This window comes from Phalangium opilio, unplaced genomic scaffold (genome assembly GCF_054372755.1).
Source record: "Phalangium opilio isolate 3A_F unplaced genomic scaffold, DU_Popi_V2 ptg000329l_1, whole genome shotgun sequence".
Lineage (NCBI taxonomy): Eukaryota > Metazoa > Arthropoda > Arachnida > Opiliones > Phalangiidae > Phalangium > Phalangium opilio.
In genome coordinates, this window is record NW_028324226.1 from 5,031,025 (window position 1) to 5,057,139 (window position 26,115).

At 37.9% G+C, this 26,115-nt stretch overlaps 1 protein-coding gene across 2 annotated transcripts in view; it reads right to left on the reverse strand.

Moving 5' to 3' along the window:
- The window catches only part of LOC149610465 (uncharacterized), a 123,220-nt gene that overhangs the window by 31,399 nt on the left and 65,706 nt on the right, over positions 1 to 26,115 (reverse strand). For both annotated transcript variants that reach the window (XM_089859475.1, XM_089859476.1), the window contains one exon: positions 15,619 to 15,683. The gene's annotated coding sequence lies outside the window, so the exon portion shown is untranslated. The remainder of the gene's footprint in view (positions 1 to 15,618; positions 15,684 to 26,115) is intronic.

Consider the following 26,115-nt stretch of genomic DNA (forward strand, 5'->3'; position numbering starts at 1 on the left):
AAAATTAAAAACGGTTAAAAAATAAGAAGAACATTGGAGGTCAAAAGAATAAACGGTGGTGCATGGATTGGATGGTACACAACAACACTTTGCGTGTGAAAGGATTTACGACAGCAAATTAAAGAAATTCTAGAAGTAACTTTGTATTAGCGATAAGGGCATGGGTGTATTCCAAGCAATCGATTCTCCTGCGAAGGTATTGCTAGTTAGGTTAGGTTAAAATACTCAAAAATACAAGCGATCGAATGAGTTTAGGTCCAATCGGACTCTAAAAGGGCGAAACGTTTTGTTTTGTGTCAAATTTCTCATTTATGACAATACTATATCCGCTGTAAATTTTTTATTACATCCTATAGCACACTGTGTTTGTTCTGGTTTTAATTAATCAACGGCCATCTTGGAAAATGGCGGCCAGAAAGGTGATCAAAACTTTCTGACGCAATAACTTCCATAAATTTCAATCGATTCGACTCAAATTACGTTTCCACGTTCTTTATATCACCTAGCAGACGTGTGAAAAATTTGATTTAAATCAGCGGACATCTTGAAAAATGGCGGTCAGAAAATTGAACCAAAACTTGCTGACGCAATAACTTCCATAAATTTCAATCTATTCCATTCAAATTACGTTTACACGTTTATTACATCACCTAGCAGTCGCGTGATAAGTTTGAAAAAAATCGGCTGACATCTTGGAAAATGGGGGTTGGAAAAATAGACAAAAATTTCTGACGCGATAACTTCCATAAATTTCAACCGATTCGACTCAAATTAAGATACACGTCCATTATATTATCAAGCAGACGTGTAATAAGTATAAATTAAATCGGCTGACATCTTGGAAAATGGCGGCTCTTATTCCTACCTCGCTCCCCTCAATCAATAGTTAAAATCATAGATTCAAGTTTTACGATTTCTATTCTAATGACTATCGTATTGAACTACAGCAGGTCGGGTAAAAACTAACGTTATTAATCTCTCTTAACACCAGTTTCTAACAAGATTAAAATCCCTGCACTTACTGAGTAATTTTAAACATTTTCGCTACGATATTGGAATATAAAAATGCTCGCAAAACCTGACATAGTTACCGAGAGCACAAACTCGCCCGAGGTTTTTCTTTCAAAATAAAAATAATAAAAGTTAGATTAAACGAGAAAGGGGAGTTGGGTTTTTAATATAGCGAGATGGCAACCCGTTAAATAATATCTCTGTCGCGACCTTCAGGCGTCTCACCGGCCGCAATCCATACCAATTTTAATTTTTTGTTTATAAAGGTAAGGATTTTCTCGAGGGGCTAGTTATTCGCAAAAATTTTGTACACCTAATTCCTGATTTCTAAATTTTCATGTGAATTCCGATGATTACTGAACGAATTCCTTGATTTCTGGGATTACGATTATTTTCAGTGATTTTCATAATCTTTATACTGATTTCCCGTTATTGCCACAGATTGTGATTTCTGTTGGAATTCCAATGAATTCCAGTGATTTTTTGGTGAATACCGTGATTACCACTGGATTCTTCGTGAATTTCGATGAATACCGTGATTACCACTGGATTCTTCGTGAATTTCGATGAATGCAGTGATTATTTCTATTTCAGCTGATTATGATTTTTATTTTGGATTTTCGAATTCCTCGATTGATTGCGTGATTATTTCACGAAATGTGTGATTATAAAAGATTACTAGTAAATCATGTGATTATTTCACGAAATGTGTGATTATAAAAGATTACTAGTAAATCATGTGATTATTTCCTATTTTCTCAAGATTTCATGTGATTTCCAGTGATTATCGGAGATTTCTGATTGCAGTTGATTACCCACAAGAATGATTTTGATTACTGATGATTTTCTAAGAATTCTAGAAATCAAGTAATCGATTTATACGGTTTTGTATAAGTGACTAACCCCTCGGATTTTCTTTTTTATTTTTTGTTTCTGGCGCGAGGTGAGTGGCCCTGCCAGCGTAGAGGGGGAGCCACCATACCCGGGATATGTTATACGTATTTTATTGTATACCTGGAGAAGCACCATAGCAATGGCGTGGTATGGCATTAAGAGCCATCCATAGACACAAACCAGTTCTTAACCATGCGTGTCCTCGGAAGAGAACCTATCTTTATTGATAGTGGAAGGAATTCCTCTAACATTAGGGTACTTTTAAAATCGCAAGTTCGCGCAAGGTAATCCCCCCTTTAAAATAGCGGATGAGCATTTATTTTTAAAGGGAAGGTAAAATAGACACGAAGAAATGAATGTCTCAAAAATAAATTGATATTCCGGGCTAGAATTTTTCCTCTTTTAATGGAAAGAGCGAATAAAATAACTAATTTATCAATTGGAACGAAGTTTCTATCCACAATATTAAAGAAGATACGAGAAATTAAGTTTCTGTAATGAACACTACATGTTAGGATTTCCCGCCAAGCACTGGAAAGTACCCCACCTATTGAACGCCTAGTACCACCTGACTGATTCGTCCAATTGGGGTACTCCCAAGTGCTTCGCGGGAAAGCCTAACGTGGTGTCCATTACGGAAACTTAATTGCTAGTACCACCTAAATCTGGCAGCCATACTGGTGGAATTCAGCTTTCCTTCTGCATTGAATCCACCAATATGGCAACTGTGTAAATTATCTCACGATCTCTTAGCTCCTCCCCCAAACGAAAGCTCTATTGGTTCTTGATACCACAAGATTTTAATTCAGTACAGTTACTACAGTACCTCACAAGTTACATAAATAATATCGCTACGTAAGCATACCAACGTCCTATCAATTCTAATAAATTAATTCACGATCCCTTTAAAATAGAAAGCTGGCCCAGGAACTCTTCAACTCGCTCAGCTCTTATGGCGCTGAGTTAATAATAACATAAGCTTATAAGATATGTTCCAAAAGTATGACACTTCCCATACATCAAAATGCTAGAGACTTACAGCTCGAGCTAATTCGAGAACGACAAGCAAGAATTGACTACACTCGGTGGTTAATTTTGCAGTCCATCTAGTCCTATTTAGTATGTACTAAGCCTTTGACAGCGCCTCACCAGGCGTCTCTTTACCTGAATCTATGACCTACCTCTCTCACTTCATGACAAGCTCCAGTTTGTAACCAGTGACAGACTTATGGAACATATCTCATAAACTTATGATAATAATCGCTTTTAAAGAGAGCTAGAGAGAGAGTTGAAATTTTCATGCTCGTGATAAAAAGAAGAAGAAGAGCATTGTCATTTCGCTATCTGCAGATTCAATTATTACGTGAGTGAAGAATCCCCCCTTTTTGAATGATGTATGTATGGTATAATTGAGAAAAGGGGAAATCCCGGGGCTTGTATGAGTCGATCCGATGATGCGAGCTCTTATTCTTAAGTACCTCCAGGCTTAAGTCTTACATAACCGGACCTGTCTGGCTGCCTGCCTGCCTGCCTCTAATAATATTGAAATTTATAAGAACAGTAAAACAAAAAACTGCGGAATCTCAAAATTTATTCTTCTTGGGAAAAAAGGAAGGAGTGGCAAGTTACTCATAGTCATAATAATCTATCGATAAATGACTTTTAAACGAACGTTCAACTTTTACTTGATATCGGGGTAACGTACTGAGCTTAGGCATAATGCACATGCGCAGGTAAAATACTAATAATTTTCTGATAATGGTTTACAAAATAAATTAAATTGGCATTGTCTTTTGACACTAATTGTAAATTTTTGAGAGAAAATAAAATGCAAACGCGTATTATTTTTAAAATGACGCACATGTTTCATGTTAAAATATTTTTACTGAAGTGATTTTGGTGAAAAAAAGTAAGATGAGAATTTTTTTAAATAATTATAATCATGTCTTCAAAAGTGAAAATTTGAATATCTGTTCCTTCACAGTTAATCTTTTACACTTTCTATTAATTAAATTGAAGGGGTTATCCGCAAAACACTCTAATAGACCTTTTCGATGTAAAAAAGTGGGTAGGCAACCCTCAAAATAGGGACGTACAAGGGTATTGATACATTGCCGTCTCTGCGCACTCTCATGATACAAAAAGACTACAGCGCAAGCGTCAAAAGCGAGATGGAAGGAAAATTATTACCCCCGTCTCTGCCCCTGTTAGTTACATCGAAATGCTCTATCGTAACTCGTGGGCCTTAGGGCAAGCATAGCCATAGAAGTTACAATCAGAAATTCAGAATAACTTGTCAAAATAACGTATTCAAAATTCGTTATTATAGTTAGAACAGGTGCCGAAAACACGGGAGTTTTGGTTCATATTTCTTTTGCAAAGCCTAGGCCTAATTTAATGGGGTCACTAGCTCAACTCAGGTGGTAAAATAGACCAGCTTTATGTTGATGGGTATGGTTTGGGATGACCCAAAGACGTTAGGACCAATTTTGGTGGATTGGTAACAGTAAAGCCCTATCTAAAATCTTTGGAACCATATACATAATCAATGTTCCGGTTTAACCCTGAATCAAGCAGATGATAAAAGGTCTAGAGAGTACAGCACACAGTGATTAGGTTCAAAAAACATCTTCCATGTCGTTTGTCTCCGGTTCTATTAAAAGATTACACAGATTCGTGTACCGAATTAATTTGGTTTGTTTATTTCGCACAGATTTTTGGGCTTGCTCAATTCTCTTTATGTAAGAACGCACGCAAGGCCGCCTCGCCAGTGCGTGTGCGTTTGCGTTTTTATTGGACTATCAAAAATTGGGGATCTCTAATTTTGTTGTAAGCTGGCTGCAGCGACGCGTGAGAATTGTACGACTAACCTAACTTAACCGGCGACCAAGTCAATTACTCAACTGCCTTGGGGGCCGTTTCCGTTAATAGAAATTGTTCACTAATGGATTTAAATTAAAATAAAATTATTACGTAGGCCTACGTCCTTGAAAACCGTGAAGATGAAATTGTTTTTAATGATCACAGAGAGAGAAAATTAAAAGAAGGATTCTAACTGGAATTTAATAAAAGTATATACCTGTCCGAATAATCTTAAGTGTTGAATTCTGAAGAATATAATTAGATAACGTGTTATTTAATTGTTTAAGGTGGTATTTTCAAACTTGATTAAATATGCAAAATTTGAGCCAACTTCTGACAGACCGACAATTAACGTACAGGATTTCAGTAACATTTAGAGTACACGGGCTTTCTCGTTATTGTATTCAAATAATCGTACATTTTTAGGTCAACATTGGTTACTATCTGCCACCAAGAAGCGATATCTAGTTTACTAGGGAGAAGGTATAAATTCGCCACATTTCTAGCTTTATCTCCAGTCCAAACGAAGGTCCGAAGTTAATCCCTGCCTCTAAATTACAACCAGCATCTCATTGGTTCTTGAAAACTCACGTCAGCGCGACGCGAATGACGAAAATTACGTATTTTCCGACTGAGGAGAGGCGAAATAGCCCGGCCTCCTTTAACTTGCCCCCTTGTATTTTGAAAGGGGGACTGGGACTATGACGCGCGAATACTTAGGCATCTTATACCTTATCCCTAGTAAACAAGATATCGCTTCTTGCTGTCACCATATTTAATTAGTATTTAATTAGTCTCAAATAAAACATTCATTTTCCCTTCAATAAAACTACTCCAATTCCAATGAAAAAACCAGCAATTCAATTGCAAACCGCATAATGCAGTGTTTTTCTGATAAGTCTGCCATAATTAAGGGGGATGTTTTTTGGGCAAATTTTGAGTCGAAAATGTAATTTCTATGACATTTTGCCGTCCGGGTCACTGTTTCGAGTATTTTACGGATGACCCCTTAAATGTTTGGAAACTGAAATATAATTATTTCTAATTTAATTACGGGGTCATCCCTAAAACACTCAAATTATAACTCGAAAACAGTCGCCCGAACATCAAAAATTCAAAATGTCATGGAAAATACATTTTCGACTCAAAATCGCCCCAAAGAACATCACCCTTAATTTAAGCCAGACTTATCAGAAACACCCTGTAAACCCAGGGTCAATCGGAGAGGCAGGTCACTCATCATTAAATATTGATTAAATTGGATTAAAATACGAAGAAACAGTAAGTAGGATGAATCTCTCCCGGGTATCAAACTAAGGAAGAACCAAGTAAGTAACCAAGGGACCAGCTCTCAAAAGCAAACACGAATACACGAGGCCCCTATAAAACCTAGAAAAAGTCAATGCCATCTAACAAGAGCTTAAATAACCCTAACGTAGCCCCTTAAACGTTTTTCAATCGAAAAGAAAATCTACCCTAAAGCCTATAGCCATCAAATAAAACTTCTTTCTTCTTTTTTAAAGAATACCTAACCAAGGAAGGCTTATAAACTCTATCAGAACCCAACCCACACCCTAACTACCACCTAATCAAACGAGAAAGCTACTTATGGAGACGATAAACAAAGACCTCGAGGGGTCGACAGTATTAGGTAAAAAATCATCGAGAAAACCTGTCTGTTGAGTGAGGTACAACGATAGGTATACCATAAGTTTATAAGATATGTTCCTTCTATAAGTATGACATTACCCATACTTCGTAATGTTAGAGACTTACAGTTCGAGAACGACAAGCGAGAATTGACTACACTCGGTTTTGCAGTCCATCTTATACTATTTAGTCTGTACAAGAAGTGATATCTAGTTTATTGGGGAGAAGGTATAAGATGCCTAAGTATTCGCGCGCCATAGTCCCAGTCCCCCTTTCAAAATACAATGGGGGACGTAAAAGGAGGCTGGGCTATTTCGCCTCTCCTCAGTCAGATAATACGTAATTTTCGTCATTCGCGTCGCGCTGACGTGAGTTTTCAAGAACCAATGAGATGCTGCTTGTAATTTAGAGGCGGGGATTAACTCCGGACGTACGTTTGGACTGGAGCAACGCCTGGAGATAAAGCTGGATATGTGGCGAATTTATACCTTCTCCGTAATAAACTTGATATCACTTCTTGGTCTGTACCAAGCCTTTGACAGCGCCTCAACAGGCGTCGCTTTACGAAGGTGAATCTATGACCTACGTCACTTCTTGACAAGCTCCAGTTTGCAACCAGTGACAAACTTAAATGGAACATACCTTATGAACTTATAGTACACCCCCCAAAAATACATAAACTGAATGCAAGAGTAGATAAAGGGCGCCATAAGGCCGGAGTAGTCAGCGTTTAATATTGGAAATGTTCTTATACCGCAGTCGATGCGTGTGCTCGCGGTGTCTTCTTATTCTTGAAGAAGGCATTGAAGAAGACCGCAAAATAAATAGAAAATGAATCTAGTAGAGTGTAAATAGGGGTTCCTTCGACGCCATTCATTCGGAAACGAGAACCATTTCATCATCAATCGTAATAAAAAGGGACTATTGCGTTGAGGACAGCTACGGACGAGGCTCGAAGCGCCTGACTTGAAGTAAAACGGTCTGGCGCTAACCATAAAGCCTCCATTCCTGGAACCTTGTTCGAAAGCGATAGGAGAAAGGTCCAATAGTCGTTGTTCTAAATTTAGGTAAACAAATGCGTTCAAATCGCATTTTTGAATATTTAACGTAAAATCAAGGATGATGGGTATAATAGAGTGCTACCACGAACTTTGTAAATACGTCACATGCTCTTATCTCTTACCTTATTTTCAGGCGACCATATTGGCAATCGCGAGACGTCGTCAGCTTGGGCAATACAAATTCGGGACCCAATATTGACGTCACAGTTTTCCCCCCCCCCCTAGCTTCGTGGTAGCACACTATATGAGAGAAATCGCCCTGCTAACTGTGAAACGGCTCAGGTCCGGTGGGACGCTTGAAAATGGGGCAGTAATACACGGAAAAATGGCGGAGGGGTCCTTCTGATTCGTCGGACGTAGACCTGCCGCCATTATTCCTAGTATTCCTCTCCCATTTCTAGCGTCCTACCGGACCTAAGTCGTCCCACAGTTATTGGGGCGATTTGCCTCATATTACGTATCCTACCCCCATCATCCTTGGGGGTATCCGATTTTATTGTCTGGTCAAACTTGATCATGCTAAAATGGCCTTTGAAACGTCACCTAGCTGGATAGTAGACCCGCTGATATTTTTGCCACTTCCCAAACAAATTCCCTGGTTTTGTTGAAATTCTTAAAATTCCCTGACTTTCCCCTGACCTTCCTGGCACATTATGAAATACCCTGACATTTCCAGGTTTCCACTGACCTCTGACCTGTGACAACAAGGGTTGGCTTCAAATGAAATACAGTTACTTTTCATAATCCCGCCTTTCAACTGCTCGAGGGTCACGAGTGTTCTACGTCACGCAATGGATTTCGTCCAAAGCCGAGAGACAATATATGACGGGAAAAAAGATATACAGAAATAAAAGTAAAGACAGCAGAAAAAAGAAAGAAGAAGAAAGGCAATATCTTCAATGAAGAAGGACTATATATAAAGATATATTTATTATTGATCGGCTTGGATTGGATCGGAAGTCCGAAAGAAAGAGATATGTATAGAATATATATGACCCCACCAGGCTACCAACCTACCTACCATAACCTACAGATACTCGCAATTTTTATGAAACTAAAAATATTATTACAAAAACAATACAGTATATTCGAACTGAAAACAAAACATCTAAGAGATGATGCTTGACTAAAAAATACTGCACTATCGAGTTAAATAATATTAGGAAATGGTAGACTGGTAGAGTTACAGAAAAGAGGTGGAGTATTCAACGCCTACGCATCGTATTCATGGGGAAAATGGTCTATTTTAGACAATCAGATTTGCGCGAATTCGATTGACTTGTGTACAGCAGTGCAGTCTCTCTCGAGTTCTAGGCCTAGACAAGTTTCTTTTAAAATCTTTTAGACATCATCAAAGGAAAGGAAAAACAGAATTTTCGTCTGTTATTTGAAAGAGCATATAAATTAATAAATATTGTCTTCTACAATATTAAAGTTAAAGAAGATACGAGAAGGTTTACTAAAATCATGAGTTAATAATATGTCAGGGAGCTAACATATTATTAACTCATGCTACAATTTAAAACAAAGAAAGGAGTGTGAAAAGGAAAATTAAGTGATTTTTATTTATCGTATCTGCTACCAGAATTTATAAGACCAATTTGCATAGTGAAACATCCAGGAAACCCTTGAAATTATTTTAAAATTCAAATTAATTTCAGATTTCATAGGTAATTTGAAATTTGCACGTCTGACCAATTGCGTAACGCCCTCCCTTCTTATTAACAAATGCACGTGAAACACTCGATATCGCTCGCAAGTTTTATCAAATTTTATTCGACATGAAGCGTGTCATGGGAATTTAGTTAACAAGGCAGGGCGTTACGCGATTGGTCAGAGGTGCAACCTTCAAAATACCTATGAAATCTCAAACCAATTTTAATTTTAAAATCATTTGGATGTATTTTTTGTATGTTTCATTATGCAAATTGGTCTTTAACTAATATAGCTTAAGCATATCCAATTTCTAATTGAAAAGATAACTTGGGTTGTTAGAACCACGCCCACCACTGGTACGATGAACTTCGATCGAAGCAATTTGTCAACCTCTGTTATTTTCAGGTCATTTCGACATATAGTGGATCGGAAAAGCTTCACGAAGAAAAAATATAAATCTTCGTCAGTCAAACGTTGCCCCCAGGGTTGGAAGAAGACTCCCCAATTACTGTGATCCACTCGCGCAATACAATGTATTATTATTGTCAGAAGTATATAATACCTCTCTTCCAGAGAAGTGTACAAGTACAAAGCCGGGTGTAATTGTAACATGATTCTTCCCAACTTCCCTTTACATTTGGAGCAAGGTTACTAAACCAAATCATGCACATTCGCGATAAATAGTTCCCTCATGATTACTCTATTAGCGCTTAACTATTTGCCAAGGCGCATGTGCTTGTGAATTTTTGTCCTACGTCCAGACAATCAATGTTTTTGGGTTGATTGTTGAGTATTTAGTACCAATCAGTTATAGAATTCACCCTATACGGTGCGATGCCCATCTGAAGTTTGATGAGCGGGATAGCAAACAAAAAGGGTGAGTCTGTTACATAACTAAAGTATTAAGAGGATAGCGAGTATCATCCTTCTATTATTCCCTTCTATTATTGTATAAAAAGTATTAAAGAAACTCTACTGTAAATCCCAGATGCCAAGAAAAGCATTTTCAGCTGATGTTTATCACGTGATGATTTTTATTTCTTTTCCTGAGTAAAAACATTGCTATTTGACCAGAATGGTTTGGAAACTCTGCTCCTTTCACACATGTGATAGCAGGAATACAGTCAGCTAATAGGAATCATTGTGCAGCCTTTTTCTCAACCAATGTTTAGCGGAGATTCAAATAAATTAATTTCTCATATCTTCTCTAATATTGTAGAATGACACATGGTTACAATTTAAAATACCAGGGATAGATTTAATTTTAGAAGTAGGAATGGAGAACGGTTATTATTTACTTCAGTCCGACTCATAGCCCAATATAGAGCCCCTCCCTCCAACACGTAACGAAAATTTTAAATTATCTTATTTTCTCACTTAAACTATGTTTTGACGACGTTGCTGACGGGGACGGCGAAAAATACGTAATCCCATTTTAACTCTGTCGCTATGACCCGCCTCTTCTTTCATACCCCCTTTCCCGGGGAAGGGGGTCCGGGACTTTGACGCGCGCTCAGATTACTCTGTTCTCCATTCCTACTTCTAAAATTAAATCTATTTCTGAAAATATTCATTATTTTATACGATCTTTCGAATAAAAATCAAGAAAACGATTCTAGTATTGGCCTTTCCAATTTATTCTCTATACTCAGGAGTTCCTGGTTCCATATCTTCCTTGGTAAAGGTAATAGTTAAAAGGGGTGAGGGGTTAGAAGATGATGGCATCTTATCTTCTTATCTCTCTCAAAAAAAAATCAATCAAATTCTGGTGTATATATCAAGCGAAAAAGCGCACACGCAACCAAGACACCTTCGTCCAATTATACGAAAGGAATAAAAAAATACCTCGACAATCCGGTTCCGTAATGCATTGCGGATTTTCTTCTCCTTCGATTACGAGTGTGGTCGCGATAGTTAGAGAAACTTAAATTTCAAATGATACTCGAGACTCGAGTTGAGTCAGAGATCGAGTTACGTCATTAAGGAGTATATCAGGTATCAGACCAACTGTAGAAGTTGCAATTTGAGTCATTGAGTTTAAACTAAACGTTAAAGAAACACGATATTTTCAAACGAACCACGAATACGCAGAGAATATAAATCAAAGTATTGACTTGAACTGACTGATAATGAAGGCCCAGCCCAAACCGCTTGCCCTAGAAGGCTGAAAATTTGCAGGAACGTTACTCATAAGTAGTAGACGCGTACTAAGAAAGAATTTTCCAATCCGCCGCCATCTTAATAAATGGCGCCGAGAAATGTAAAAAACTCTTCTCTATGCAACAAAGTCCGTGCGTTTCAGCCGATTTCGCAAATATTTAGTACACTGGTTTCCTTTAACCTATAGACGGGCTGAATGGTATTTCAGTGACCCGGATGGCAAAATGGAGATAGAAATTACATTTTCGACTCAAAATTGATTTCCCCAAAAAACGCCCCCTTAACTGCATATACTTTGAAACAATAAATATTAAAATACCAGCGAAGCTAATCAGCGTTGCCTCTGAGTTTTAATGGACTACAAATAGGGAAACGTTTCCTGTCCATGTAGACACTAAACACTAAATAGTCTTTGTACCCGCACTTAATTAAATATCTGCATAATGTGGAAGGTTTTTTAGAAGCTAAACCTTTTTTCACAACTTTCAAATTAATTAATAAAATTACGTTTAATTAGGTGTTACCAGTCTTCAAGAATAGGATGTTTTTTAAAAGCTTAATGGCTATCATATGGGTTCGCGAACCCAACTTTCAGGAACTCAACCAAGCCACTTGGATAATGGTAAGAGCAAAATCGCCCTCCACTTTCATCACAAGATACAACCAAGAAGCGATATCTAGTTTACTAGGGAGAAGGTGTACATTCTCCACATTTCTAGCTTTATCCCCAGTCCAAACGTAGGTCCGGAGTTAATCCCCGCCTTTAAATTACAACCAGCATCTAATTAGTTCTTGAAAACTCACGTCGAAAATTACGTATTTTCCGACTGAGGAGAAGCGAAATAGCCCGCCCTCCTTTTACGTCCCCCCTTGCATTTTGAAAAGGGGACTGGGACTATGACGCGCGATTACTTATAGGCAACTTATACCTTCTCCCCAGTAAACTAAATATCACTTCTTGGTACAACCCTATACAAAAACGGTTTTGACATCACTCTTAAATGCAACGATAACCATTTTCGTACAAACAAGTAAAACATCTCCATTAATTACTCCAAAACTAGATTAAATACTTTCGTTTTAAACCCGAGCTAATCCTTCCTTCTCGAAAACCAATTAATAGTTTAATTTGTTTTTAAATACGTGGACCACCCTAGAAGCATGTGCACGGAACACTCGTAGAAATTTAAAGAATTCCGATATATCCGGAAACACGAGTGGTGAAGAGGCGCCTAGCTAGCTAGCGAGCGAATTCCTCTTTCTGTACCATCTACCATCACCCCTTTCCCTCATCCTTTAATTCCCAAATATTCGTTAATTAATCCGTTTGGAACTCTTGATTTCATATGCGAATGTAATGACTTTTCCTCCCTCAATCGACTTCCCTCTATCTTTCTAATCGAAAAAGATTCTCTAAGAAATAGACCATTAAATTAATTCCAGTAGAGAAGCAAGCCGCCTTCTTGGGCTACTTCCCTCGCGCCAAGAAGCATGCACCGCTAGAGGCAGTGCGAGTTTGGTAGCAGGGAGAAATGAGGTAAGATGGAGTGGCAAAGATGATGGGCGACCTGAGTCACCGAAGCTTTGTCAGTGTGGGAAATAAGGCGGTGGCACCGTGGCACAGGGCAAATGACCAGTTTAAAATTGCCTGGTCCAGTTTAAAAATTAAATCGGAGGGGGGGTCAGTGGTCCACAGGGACTACTAAGAAAATTCAAGGGTAACCAGAGTCCACACGTTAAAACTCTAATATTTTAATTATCCACTTCTTTAGTTTAGCAGACGACGTGCCATGGTCAATGGTCATGGAGCAGTTTATTTATTCCAGGACATGGGGGTCGTTGGCCTAATGTCCAGTTTAAAAAAATCCTTATTTCCCACCCTGGCCCCAACACTTTGGTAGGGGATTCTGATAAAGTGGTGGACGCTGAAGAATCACCGCCATTTGGATCCTTGTCCCTAATTGAAGAAAATTGGTTGCGTGACTCGATGAAGCTCTGGACAGGGAAATGAAAGTATTCCAATGTAACTCGCGCACGCCCCTACCCTTTGGTAGGCGATTGTTAAGTGCTGCCGCGTAGCGCCATTGGATTTATTTGGGAACTAATTTCTGTTTTTAAGACAGAGGGGGTGTCGTTTACGATACCGTACTGTACGACTCTACCTAAACGCTGAGGATGCTGGGAGGACTTCGGTGGCGTTCCGTATGTGGTGGTTACAGAGGCAACGTTATAAGTATGGGGTTTTCCACTCCATCCCTTTCTCCTTCAAGCTGCTAGCCCCCCTTCGTGTGTAGTGAACTCAGGCTCCCTCTGGCGTAGCTTCTTGGCACGAGGGAAATAACCTAACTAAGAGGGCTGCCTCCCGCCAGTGTGTTGGTTTCCTCCGCAAGTAATTAATGGAATAGTCTATTTCTTCATATTTCCAGTTAGTTTAAACACAAAACGGGAGTTTTCTACTACGAGTTTTTAAAACCAAAGTACGACCCACACGTAATCTATGGAGCACTCGGTCGCCGAAAGGCAAAAAAATAAATTTTCAAAACAAAGAGGTTCCCCTGATGACATGTAATTAATAAGTAGTTGAAGAAAAAAAATCTTGAACCGGTTTTTCTTCAAAAATTCGGTTTTCAAAGTCAATGTTAATAAGTATGTATCAGCTAGGCCATATCCTCAAACAATTAACTGTATCTTTCCTTCATCGTGCAGTTAAGGGGTAGGACAGTTGAATATTCCCAAAAATACTCGTTTGCTTGAATTTAGTAGATTATATGAGCAATTAACTTACTGGAGCCTACGCGTTAGGACCGAAGTTAGGCCTTATCTGTGAAGTGGATGACGTCGAGTATAAAATTCTACTGTGCAATTCGTCAGGTGATAATAGTCATTCAAAATAAATGCCTTGGCTCTAGTATGTTAACGTTAACTGCAGGTATTTAATTTGAAATCTATATTTAAGTGGAAGTCATGATGATGACTGACTTACTGATAATGAACGCCCAGCCCAAACCTCTTTACCTAGAGGGCTGAGATTTTGCAGGGACGTTACTATTAAGTAGAAGGTACGCCCTAAGAAATATTTTTCCAATCCGCCGCCATCTTGGCGGTTAGAAATCTAAATAATAATGCCCTTCTCATGGAATAACCTTAATTGCGCGTTTCAACAGATGTCACTAATAATTAGTATATAATAAATCATATAGACGGGCCCAATGGCTTTTGGGCTTCGAGTTTCCGCCATTTTTAAAAATGGTGCCGAGAAAACTTATAAAAATGTCCTGGCTGGCAACGCCGTGTTCCTTATCTACAATTTAAAGGATAAAAAATAAAATATTCTTGTGGTAAACAGATTTTATAGACTTAATAATAGTTTCCTTTGCTATTATTTTAATAATTTTGCGGCAAGGCCCACCATTGAACCCTTATTCTGCAACCTGCAAGATAGACACTTCGGAATAGTCTGCAACGTACGCGGTATATTTGAGAACAACATATTGATTAAGCTTAACTTTTCGCTATTGGAATTTGGAAAGAGTCCCACACCTTGAAGGTGCTATGTAGACTTCCGTTCAACGCGGAGGTTTTGAAAATAATATTTTCTTTACAGGGGTGGGTTAGGCCTAGAAAATTGTTGGCAAAAATGTTAACGGGTTTATTGGCACTGACATTGCGGGTATTTTCTATATAACCGAGATTATTATATCATTATTGGTAAAAGCGGCCTCCGTAATTTTGTGGTCTTATATTGTTTATCTCTTGCATTGTTGTTGTTTTGTTGTTTTGCGGCGCATTATATTGTATATAAGAGGCTAATTATGATAAAACAATGAATGAAGATTGATGGGTTAATTTCACGAAAGGGCTTGTATAATATAAAAGGGAAGGTAAACTATATATTATACTGTGGAGCCAAAACATGTTTCTGAAACTTTAAACGCTCTATTAGCAGCAAAGTTCTCTGGTGTTACGTGGTGCCTTTAAGACCGCTTTAAAATGATTAAAGTTGGTTACTTGGGCGCCATTTTAGTAATGGCCGAGGATTCAAACTAAACTCATACATCATTCCTTATATAGATCACTAATCAGTTTACTAAAAATTAGTTAAAAAAATGAAGAAATAATGATAATAGGAAAGATAAACGTTATTCTAATCCAAAATGCAAAACTATCTTTGTAGTTTTGTACTGGACAAAAAATATGTCAACAATTACGTTAAGTTTAGTTAATTTGCAGAAGAACGTGAGATCACGAGGCTGACCTCTCATTCAATTAACAATTAAAGGTTATTTTTTAAGCCTTTTTGAAATTAAAATTAAATAACACTTACTTTATAATTAATTTTCTTGCATCTAAGTCGATTACGGGTTAATCTTCCATCCACCTCTCAGGTTCCTATAAATTAGATAAAGTTAAATTAGTATACAAAATAAATTTCCGTAATCTATTAATAATTAATTAAATAAATGTTATTCTAATCAAAATATACCCAGACCATTTTTAATTATTTTATTTTAAAATACTATTAACGATGATGCTGGGTCAATGGTTATTTAATTTTATATTTGGAGATATTCATGACTGGACGTGGTTAAAATGTACTATTATTGAAATTTGAACGTGTTTCATTAATTAAGTGTTGTTCTTAGAAATTGAATGAGAATTAGGGTTATGCACTGTAAGTAATTTCCTTAAATTTTACAGCCGTGACCCTACACTTACATAAACTTTCACGTTAAAATAATAATGAAAGTCCTAATTAAAACCTGGCTGATTTTCAAGTCAAATAGAAACGAGAATGTTCGTACGTATTCATTTCACGAATTATTCTAAATTTAAATAAGAAGTTTTTTATCAGAGTTAAAGGGAGGTTATTACTGCCAAAAGTCCGAGCTCGAACGACCAGAAAACCGGCAAAAATGTTACTAAACCCCAAAAAGGACACACTTTATCGACAAACAAATGTAATGATTGTGTTTTCAAAGCTCGAAAGTCATCGAAGGTGTTTCGGATAAGTCTGCCATAAATTAAGGGGGATCTTCTTTGGGCGATTTTTAGTCGAAAATGTAACTTTTATGACATTTTACGGTCCGGGAAAATGTTTTTAATTTATGTTTATAGTGTTTTATGGATGATCCCTTAATTAAACTAGATAATATTGTCTTTCAGTTTATGGGGTCAGCCGAAAAATACACAGACAATCATAACTCAAAAACGATGGCCCGGACGGCAAAACGTCATTGATTAAACCATTTCGAATTGAAATGGTGCAAAGAACATCCCCCCCTAATTTCTGACAAACCTTGAAGAAACACCCTGTATACTATTCGGTACTATTTGAAAACACAGATAGAACCAAATCTTTTAAATTTGCATATTTACGTCAACATACTTTAATTTCCTTAATTGCTTAAGAATAATTTCGTGTTATTAATAATCGTATTTAAAAGCACATCACATAACGAAGAAACTATCGCATTATGGGAAAGAAAAGAACACAAAAATCATAAGAAAACTAGAGCTTCGAGTTGATATACTTCTTACGTTGGGAATATGGCATAACGCCAGACACCTTTCGGGGGGTTCCTTTCCAGACGTGTTTCGACTTTTTAAACATAGGCAAGTCGGAATAAAATTAAATAAATAAATAAATAAATTGAATTGTCTCTTGCAGACTATTTATTTATAGCCTTACGTTCCCGAAAGTCAAAAATAAACTAAAGAGAGTAAAGGAGTAAGAAAACTAGGCGTATACAAAATTAAATGATATCACCGTTATAACATACACCAACCAAAAGCGAGACCTCTTTTGACCTTTGACATGCCAAGCACGCATGGCAGCTCGAGGGCGGAAAAAATAAAACAAAGTGGAACAACAAGAGTTATATAGAACCTGAACTATACTTTCTTCTCAATATGTCTTGGCTTTCCCAAATAGCTTCAAAACACCCAAAGGTCAAACGAGTTTTGCCAATTATATCGCGCGAGATCGTCACATGACTCGAGATGAGAGTCGATTATCGGCTATTTATAAATAACAACCGTAAATACAGATTTATAGCATATGTCCGGTAATTCATAAAGCTAATTTACTAATTACTAAGCTAATTTAATGTCAATGATTTTTTTCTTTAAATTTTATTGCTCATAACCGTACACCATAAGTTCATTTTGTCACTGGTTATTGAGAGCTTGCAATGACGTAGATGAAACGTCATAGAATCTCGTAAAGCGACGCATGGTGAGGCGCTGTTAAAGGCCTTGAATACAGACTAAATAGGGAAATGGACTTCAAAACCGCGTGTAGTCAATTCTCGCTTGTCGTTCTCGAACTAGCTCTCATTAAGTCTCTAGCATTACGAAGTATAGGAAGTGTCATACTTATTGTTACATACCTTATAAACTTATGGTACATGTTAAACCTTAAATTACTGCAAATAGTAAAGTAATTACTATTTTTTTTTAAAGACAAGTTGGGAAAACCAAAATATTACCTCTCCGTGTCGAGAAGATTATATAAACAAAATTATCCAATGAAAACACTTTTTCCCTCATCCTTTATATATATATAGGAGGCAATGAATGAAATATATCACAATGCACGGGCCTTGATAGATACAGGAGGCAATGAAGGAAATATATCGCATGCACGGGCCTTGGTAGATATAGGAGGCAATGAAGGAAATATATCGCATGCACGGGCCTTGGTTGATACAGGAGGCAGTGATAATCTCTCTTTGTACGAGAGGTTTATCTTTAATATTTAAATAAATATAATTATTTTTAATTATTTTAATCTTCAATAATTAACATTAATAATAGTTAAATCGTTTAAAATAAAGTTATACCTATTATCTTCTCAAACTTTGCTAATATTGACGTTTAAAGTGAAGGGTACCCCTCTTCCCGCTTTCTTCAAATTTTGGGGTATATATACGATTCGATTCCATTATAACAGTAAGGAAAAAGCGCAATTGCGAAAACCTTTGGTGGCCGATCCCACCTTAGGGAGGCTAGACGTTTCTCGTAACCCTAGCTGATCGCCGCGTATATCCTAAAACCAAACGATGATAATGGAGTAGAAGCCAATGATACAGATTGGTGTCTATGTGGAATAGACGGAAGACCAGTGGATGGTGGTGATTAGAAGCCAGTGTAAGTGCAGACTGGTGTCAATGTGGGATTGACAAAGAACAGAAGATGATGGTGTTGGAAGCCAGGTAAGTACCAGGCTGGTGTTCATGTCGGATGGACAAAGATCAGAAGATGGTGGTGTGAGAACTCAAGTAGAGGAGCCATTTCCGTGACTGTGAAAGCAGTTCGGAAATGGCGAACACGTTTGCTCCGATACGCAAACTGCGAACGCGGTCACGTGGGTGTAACAACGGACAGACAGACAGACACACACACAGACAGACAGACAGACAGACAGACAGACACGGCCGTTACAGAACCTCTCCTGGACTACGTCACACGGAGAGGTAAAAAAATCTTGATCAATAAATTAACAAAAATTACGGTAAATTCACATCTCTACGCGTCGCCACCAATAACAATTGAATCATGGAAGATTCATGATTTATTCAAGTGAGGAACCATTCACTCTTCGTAATCGATAACCCGCTGTACAATAAAGCCTTGTGATTAGCCTAATCTTGTCTCATTACCGCGACAAAAGATAATGAATGCCCTAAGAAGGATATTACAATTTAAAAAAAGCCTTATTTAAACAGCCTTCAATGACGTCAGTTACTAGACTCCTCCTCGGTTATTAGACCTAATTAAACGGTAATTAAATTTAGCAATGGCTGGTCGGTTTTACTAAAGTCAGGTAAACCTATATTAATGACTATAATTTGCGTCAATTTGAATACTACAAGGTTTTCAACTTATTTCGTCATCATATATGACGTTCATTTTGTATCATTTTGTATCGTGATCAAAGTGCGGTCCCCCTAATTAAATTCTAAATTTAACTCAATCAATCTGACAAAATGGAGACTAAAAAAGAGTAAAACTTTGTTAGCTTTATCATAGCCACCCTTTATTTTTATAAGGTACTTTTTTACTATAAAAATTTTTTAAAATAATTTTGATTAAAAAATCCTTTCGTACTAATTTAATCCATGAATAAATTTAAATATATTTTATCTTATAATTTATTCAAAAATTTCACTAGGGATTGTTAATATGCTTTGGAAAATGTTTAAAGAAACAAATTTTAAGATAGCCAAAATGATAAAAATTCCCCGCAGTCATTCAGGGTCACGTGAGCCCTTTTAGATCATATTACGAGAATTTATGGGGAAATTTAATCGTTCTTAGGGATACGAATAAAATGTATTTAAAAATTAAGTTTGGTCAGAGATGGTTTCGACTCGCGTTGTCACCGGAAATTCCGAAAAACAATGAAAGGAAAAACTAGTAGGTATTAAAATATAGATGAGCAATTTAGAAATTTCAGGAAGTACCTTTGCAATTGGCCATATGTCTAATCAGCGCCACTAGCGGATGGTCTGAAAACTACTCCCATAGAGTCTAGGTATATTTAAGCGGGTTTGCAGAATTTCCGCCAGGTGGCTCGAACGCCGCGCCATCTGACGGAAATTCTGCAAACCCGCTTAAATATACCTTAGACTCTATGGGAGTAGTTTTCAGACCATCCACTAGTGGCGCTGATTAGTGTTCAAATTATTATTCTCTGTTACCAAATAATGCATGCACGAACGACAAACTGTTGCTAAGTTAATTTATTAGATTAGATTAAAAAATATATTTAGGTTCATAATACAAGTTTGAAAGAACTGGTTATAAAATAAATCATTGAGGATTAGACTTATATCTTGATGCATCCTTACACCACGAGATCATAATTGAGACTCACTTATTCATAAAAAACTATTAGCAGACAACAACTTCTAGGGCGGGGCTTTCATTGTCACATGATACATATCAAGGTAAAAATAGATCTCATTATCTTAGGCCTATTTCCTTATCTTATCTGATTTCCAACATGCTCCCCTATTTTTGTCTTGATATTCATCCAATATTTTCTTTTTAGTAATTTAAATAACAATATTAATGGTTATTAAAGTATTCGTTAACGTTTAGTGATTGACATAATAATATTAATAGTTATTCAAAAATATTCGTTAACTTTTAGTAACTTACAATATTAATGGTTATCAATAATACAATTTCATCATTTTACAGAAATCATCAAATTTTCTTGAGGCTATCGCCTTTGTAAATAAATCAGCAATATTGTTATTAGATCTTACAAATGCTATATTAACGAGTCCCTTTTCCACACATTCTCTCACATAATGGTATCTAATATCGATATGTTTTGTGCGTCTATTTTCTATGTTGTTTCGTGATAATGATATTGACGCTTGATTGTCACAAAATATATCCGGTGTTTTAACATTATATTCCAACTGAAGAGTTATTATCTAGGACTGTTCACGAGCTCGAGCCAGCTCGGGCTCGTGACGAGCGAGCCGAGTTCGAGCCGAGCCGAGCCGCCACTTTTGCGGCTCGATTAATTAACGAGCGAGCTTTTTTATGGTCGAGCCGAGCCGAGCCGATAGGCATCGAGCCGAGCCGACTCGCGAGCCGGCTCGCGAGCTTAGTCACTGATATAGTGCTTTCCTTTTAGTCTTTATTCTCTCCACCAATAGCGTTCCGTTGTATTTTTACATGAAATAAAGCGTGGGAAAAATCTCTCGTCTCTAACCTTGAGCATATTTTAAAGAGCGGGTTTTACTGAACCACTACATTCCTAAACATGGGATGGCATTTATAGTCATTCTCAAGTTTGACGTTGGTAGTAGCAATTTTTTTTAAACATGTATATGTTAATCGAGCCAGCTCGGCTCGGCTCGATCATTTTCGAGCCGAGCCGAGCTAGAGCCGAGCCAAGACCCAGCTCGGCTCGAGTCGAGCCGAGCCGCCGTTTTTTTGACTCGAGCCGAGCCGAGCTTTTAAAAAGCTCGCTCAGCTCGGCTCGTGAACAGTCCTATTATTATCATTTCATTAATAATCCTATGGAGCCAGACTACTTCTTTCGCGGTTTCTGCTAAGGCTATGTATTCCGCTTCTGTGCTAGACTGTGCGACGCAGTCCTGTTTTGCTGATCTCCATGTAACGGGATTATCGCCGATGTTTATTATTACACCAGTCGTAGATTTACCATCGTCGAGGTCCATGCCGTAAGAAGCATCGGAATAGGCTTCTATGGTAATGTAACTTAAGGCATGATAGTTTAGTCCATAGTCACTGGTATCAAATACGTATTTTAAAATTCGCATTAAATTATCACAGTGTATTTGAGCTGGGTTTGATGAGTATCTGGACAACTTGGTAACCGCGTACATAATATCGGGTCTAGTGCGTTGTGCTATGTACATCAGTATACCGATTAGGTTCCGATAAGGAAAATCAACTGGGTATTCGTCTGGTGGGCATTGGTCTTTGCTGAAGGTGATTCCCACTGGAATTGGTATTTTATATACCCTCTGCGTATCGATTGTCCATTCTCGTTTCAACTTATCTATATAACCACATTGATGGATATATGCGCTCCCTTTTGTCGACAGATCAAATTCGATCCCCAAGAAATACTTTAAGCCTCCCAAATCGTTTATGTCAAATCTAGATTTTATTCGGGTCATTACGGTGTCCATTATCCCATTATTTCTAGCTATAACTATGATGTCATCGACATAAACTAATATCACAGCATTCGTCTCATAGAGATATACGCAATTACATCCGTTTAGTTTTGTGAAGTTAAGTTCTTGGAGGACTTTGTCCAATTCTCGATACCACTGTCTGCCACTCTGTTTTAATCCATATAGAGCCTTCTGTAATTGCCAGACATGATCTTCCTTGCCTAATTCAACGAACCCTTTTGGTTGCTTCACATAGATGGTTTCATCTAAATTACCATATAGGTAAGCGTTCTTTACGTCCAATTGTTTATGTGTCCATCCAAGGCATACGATGAACAGTAAAACGCAAACTCTGACTAACGAGAAATTGATCACGGGCGCATATGCCTCCGAGTAATCGAGATCCTGTTCTTGAGTGAAGCCTTGAGCAACCAATCTGGCTTTGTGCCGTATTGTTTCGCCTTTCGCGTTACTCTTGATAGCGTATACCCATCTTGTTCCGATCACTTTCTGATTAGGCTGTTTCTTGACTAAATCGTATACGTTTCGCTCTTTTATGGTCTTTAACTCAGTTTTCATGGCTTTGTCCCATTTCTCGGCATCTTGACTTTGCATCGCTTCTTCGTATGACTTGGGTACCGTAAGGCAATGGTAAGCTATGTTGCCTAGGTGTGACTTGCAATCCTTTTGTTTGTCCAATGGCTTGAAATCGAATTTGGTCATGTCATGTTTTATTCGTCGTTGCTTTAAGCATGCATCTACTTCACTATTTGAACGTAGTCTTTTGGTATCATCAGTTATGTAATAGACGTCGACTTTCCCTTTTGTTCTTCCTGTCTTTCGAATGACTTCTTGTCTATACCATCCCTTTGGTAAATCTGGATCTTGTTCTTTGTGTCCTTCGCTCTGCTTTGGCTGTACACTTTTCTGCGCTGGTCTTTTAATTGTGACGTATTCTTCATTGTCCTGCCAGTCTTCATCGTCTCCTTCTTCATTCTTATCTTGTTGTTCTGATCCTTGTTGTTCCGTCATTATATTTTGTTCGGCGTCTTCAAAAGGATCTTCTTCGTCTTCTTGGTCTTCTAGGTCACTTTGTCCTTCTATCTTGTCCTTTGTTTCCTCAGCAAACGTTACTTTCCTCTTGACTGGTTCTGGGTCTTTTCTGGTTATTACGTCTGGTTCCTCTGTTACATACGTATGGTCGCCAAGTTCACGATACATGTCCATCCCTAATCTATCTTCATTGAAGGTGACGTGCTTGCTTTCAATAATAGTATCTTGTTGGGGAAACCAAATCCTATATCCCTTAGTCTTGACAGCGTAGCCGACCATTATACCTTGCTTCGCTCTGTTTTGTAGCTTATTCCTGTTTGGTTTCGGTACATGGGCATAAGCAATACAACCATATCGTCTCAAGTGACGTACGCTGGGTGTTTTCCCTGACCAACGTGCCAAAGGTACTATGTTGGGTAGTTTTGCATGTGGTAATCGATTTGATAGATAGGTGAAGGCCAACGCTGCTTCCCCCCATAATTTCTGTGGTAAGTTAGAAGCCTCTAATAGTGTCCTGATGCCATCCAATAATGTGCGATTGTATCTTTCGCATACACCATTCATTTCCGGTGTGTAGGGATTTGTTCTCTGTACATTAATGCCAAGTTGATTACAATTCGTTTCAAACAGTCGGGAGCAGTATTCCATTCCATTATCAGTTCTTAACGTCTTTATCTGATTTCCTATCTGCCTCTCCACGAATGCCTTATACTCCTGAAATCTCTTATATGCCTCATCTTTGGTTTGCATCATGTATACCGTAGCTCTCCTTGTATAATCGTCGATGAAGGTAATAATGTACCTTGCGCCACCTCGTGAAATAGTGGGTGCGGGTCCCCAAACGTCGCTATGTATAATCTCCAATACTTGTTTTGTTGCTATCGCAGTGATTGGTCTGGACGGGGCTTTTGTAGACTTGGATAATATACACGGTTGGCATATGCCTGCTCCCCCTTTGAGCTTTGGTAGACCAACGACCATTTCGTGGTCCATCAGTGCTTTCATTCTGCTCTCACTTGGATGTCCCAACCGTTGATGCCACCTCATAACGTCGACCATGTTGCTAACATGTGATCTCTTTGTGACTTCCTGACATCTTATGTCTCGTTCTTCTCTGTGTATTTTGGCGTCGGTTATATATAGATTTTCATCCGTTAAACGAGCACTCAGAAAGAACTTATCATGGTTATCGTACATCTTCACCATCCCATTGTGAACAACAGTCTTATAGCCCTGATTATCAAATTTCCGTACTGAAATGAGGTTTCTATTGTAGCCAGGTACATAAATAACATCTTTTAGCGTTATTATTTCTTCTCCGTCCCGTATCGATAAGTCTACCGTTCCTATCCCCATCGCTTTCGTGCCTCCCTCTGCAATTTCTACTACCGATTTCATTTCTTTATATTCTTGAAACCAATCCCTGTTGTTGCAGAAGTGATGTGATGCTCCAGTATCTAACACCCAATCTTCGTTATTCTTTACAGCTACTAAGGCAGATGCGAAAAACGTTCTTCGACTATCCCTTGAATTGTCCGATTTCTTATTTCCCTTTGACCTCCAACAATCTCGAGCGTAGTGTCCTTCTTTATCGCAATTATAACACCTCTGGTTTTGTCTTCTTTGTCGCGAAGGACTTCTGGTACGGCTCTTACTTCTAGGTCTTTGTTGTCCTCTATGTCTCATGGTTGAAGAGTAACCGGAGTGTGCTGTTCCTACTATATCCTCATTATCTTCCCGCTTCTGTCTGTCATACTCAGCTATCAGTAACTCCTTAACGTTATCTGGGGTGAATTCGGAGTCTTTCCAATGGTATGCCAAAGATGCAACTTGTCTATATGTTGGCGGTAATTTATGTAGCATCTGGAATGCTATTTCTTTATCCGACACCGCTAATCCCATATCTTTAAGGTGTCCTGCTATGCTCATAACATTGCCTACATAGGTCGCCATAGATTCAGTAGGTTTATATCGACAGCTAATGAATTCTTCCCGTAAGTCTGCCATTCTTGCCTTTGATTTTGGTTCGTAAATCTTAGCTAATACATCCCAGGCTTCCTTGGCACTCTTCGATCGAGCTATTATCCTTTTATGAGTCTCATCCACCGCTAATGCTAACTTCGACATCGCCTTTTCTTCCCTTCTCTTATATGCCTTCCTTACAGTATCTGTGGCGGTTGTACCAGGGTCTACATCAGTCCCATCAATGATTCCCCACAAACCATAGTCTACTAAGGCCATTTTTATGTTGAACTTCCACAGTTCATAATTATCATCTTGTAATTTGCGAAAAGAAAACGAGCTGCCCGAGGCACCAAAATCATCGTCCGACATAGTGAACTGCTATATATTATTAACCCTTATGTCTATGTATAACACTTTCTGGTATAAGCTTACTGCATCTAATGGTTATGCACTATTATTTTAACTTGAATACCTCTTAGTCTAAATGTTACACAGTAATACTAATAATATTATACTAATATAATATAATAATCTTATAATAATATAGTCCTTTGAATATAGTCTCTTCTTATTTCTTGCTTGTACTATTGTTATTTTGACTCACCACTCGGTGCTTTCTTCTTGTCATTTCTGTGCCGTCTCGTATTCTCGAATGTTCTTTTCACTTTATACTTGTTTGATCACGTAAATGTTCCTAGTCTATTGCATGTCGTTCGTTCTTGTTAAGCCTAACCACGTTGCTCATCCTGTATGGCGTAATACCGTCTACCGCGCATGTCCGGAAATGTCGGTATGTCCAAGGCCCGTTCCGTAACCGTTGTGTTTAATTTAATGTGATATTTACCGCTTTTATCAGATATAGTTCGTACACCGGGTCACTCGCGTTTATTTCACTATCACGGCGTCACGAAATTATTAGCATTATTGGTAACCACGCTCTGCTACCATGTTCAAATTATTATTCTCTGTTACCAAATAATGCATGCACGAACGACAAACTGTTGCTAAGTTAATTTATTAGATTAGATTAAAATATATTTAGGTTCATAATACAAGTTTGAAAGAACTGGTTATAAAATAAATCATTGAGGATTAGACTTATATCTTGATGCATCCTTACACCACGAGATCAT